Below are 2,381 nucleotides of genomic sequence, written 5' to 3'. Positions count from 1 at the left end.
ATGAATCCGGGAACAGCCGGTTTCCTTGTGACTGAATCAAGCCCAATATCATTATGGATTCTTGCATTTCTTTGGCTTTTTTCTCCTTTTTCTTATTTATCATGGTTTGTAATGAATTTTCTGATGTGAGCTTTGGTTTGAGGCTGCAATCTGGAGTTCAGGGTGCAAGAGGAAGGCTCTTTTTCAAACAGGGCACAGAAGTTGGCCTGCTCCAATTCTGGCTTGCTGTCATTGTTTTGGGTGCCTCAGCCGATTTGTGGTTTCTTGAGCGGCAATTTCCTAAATGTTTCTGGGTCTGAGTTGGTTTTGCCTTCTTCCTTCCCAAATTTTGTATTCTGATGCCATACAAACAAGAGTTTCAGCAGAGTAGCCACTATGAAATAAAAAACACAACAAATAGGCGTTTTAACCTTCAAAATCTACAGGTAACACGACCAAGGTGAGTTTTTGTGTTTTGGAAAATCAAATGGAACACTTTGGCTGAGGTGACAGATATTAATTGCCTCCAAACTGAGTTTCCCTGCGATTTTCAGGTTAATTCAGTCAGAATTCCACAGGCAGTCACCTGGAGCAGAGGATGAATCCGGGAACAGCCGGTTTCCTTGTGACTAATAAGGCCAAATGTCATTATGGATTCTTGCATTTCTCTGGCTTTTTTCTCTGATTTCCTATTTATCATGGTTTGTAATGAATTTTCTGATGTGAGCTTTGGTTTTGTGGCTGCAATATGGAGTTTAGGGCACTGGGGGAATGGTCTTTTTCAAACAGGGCACAGCTGTTGGCCTGCTCCAATTCTGGCTTGCTGTCATTGTTTTGGGTGCCTCAGCCGATATGTGGTTTGTGAGCGGCAATTTCCTAAATGTTTTCTGGGTCTGAGTTGGTTTTGCCTTCTTCCTACCCAAATTTTGTATTCTGACACCATACAAACAAGAGTTTCGGCAGAGTAGCCATTTTGAAATAAACAACACAACAAATAGGCGTTTGAAGCTTGGAAATCTACAGGTAACACAACCAAGGTGAGTTTTTGTGTTTTGGAAAATCAAATGGAACACTTTGGCTGAGGTGACAGATATTAATTGCCTCCAATGTGAGTTTCACTGCGATTTTCAGGTTAATTCAGTCAGAATTACACATGCAGTCAGCTGGAGGGGCGGATGATTCCGGGAACAGCCGGTTTCCTTGCGACTGAATCAAGCCCAATATCATTATGGATTCTTACTTTTCTTTTCTTTTTTCTCCTTTTTCTTATTTATCATGGTTTGTAATGAATTTTCTGATGTGAGCTTTGGTTCTGAGGCTGGCATATTGAGTTCAGGGCAGAAGAGGAAGGTTCTTTTTCAAACAGGGCACAGCTGTTGGCTTGCTCTAATTCTGGCTTGCTGTCATTGCTTTGGGTGCCTCAGCTAACTTTTGGTTTCTTGAGCGGCAATTTCCTGAATATTTTCTGGGTCTGAGTTGGTTTTGCCTTCTTCCTTCTGAAATTTTGTATTCTGACGCCAAACAAACAAGAGTTTGGGCAGAGTAGCCATTATGAAATAAAAAACACAACAAATAGGCGTTTGAAGCTTAGAAATCTACAGGTAACATGACCAAGGTGAGTTTTTGTGTTTATGAAAATAAAATGGAACACTTTGGCTGAGGTGACAGATATTAATTGCCTCCAAACTGAGTTTCACTGTGATTTTCAGGTTAATTCAGTCAGAATTCCACAAGCAGTCAACTGCAGGGGTGAATGAATCCGGGAACGGCCGGTTTCCCTGCGACTAAATCAAGCCCAATATCATTATGGATTCTTGCATTTCTTTGGCTTTTTTCTCTTTTTTCTTATGTATCATGGTTTGTAATGAATTTTTTGATGTGAGCTTTTGTTTTGAGGCGGCAATATTGAGTTCAGGGCACAAGAGGAATGGTCTTTTTCAATCAGTGCACAGCTGTTGGCTTGCTCCAATTCTGGCTTGCTGTCCTTGTTTTGGGTGCCTCAGCTGACTTTTGGTTTCTTGAGTGGCAATTTCCTACATGTTTTCTGGGTCTGAGTCAGTTTTGCCTTCTTCCTTCCCAAATTTTGTATTCTGATGCAATACAAGCAAGATTTTGGATAGAGTTAGCTCTGTGTCCATTCTTCTGTCTCTTTACTAGATGAATAAAAAGACAGTGTAAAATGATTTGTAAAGAACTATAAGGGGTCAGCGCTGTGCTGCTGCTGCCAATTGAGGAGTGAAGCAGGAGATGGAAAACACCTCTCTCTCTCTCTCTCTCTCTCTCTGTGCCTCTCCTTCTCTGTTACTCTGACTTCTAAATAAAAAAATGAATCTTAAAAGAAGTATAAACATCAATAAAACACAAATGAAAATTGTATTCTCAAAACTGGATATTAAACCATG

The sequence above is a fragment of the Oryctolagus cuniculus genome, unplaced genomic scaffold, assembly GCF_964237555.1.
Source record: "Oryctolagus cuniculus unplaced genomic scaffold, mOryCun1.1 SCAFFOLD_56, whole genome shotgun sequence".
Lineage (NCBI taxonomy): Eukaryota > Metazoa > Chordata > Mammalia > Lagomorpha > Leporidae > Oryctolagus > Oryctolagus cuniculus.
Note: the sequence above shows the minus strand (reverse complement) of the source record.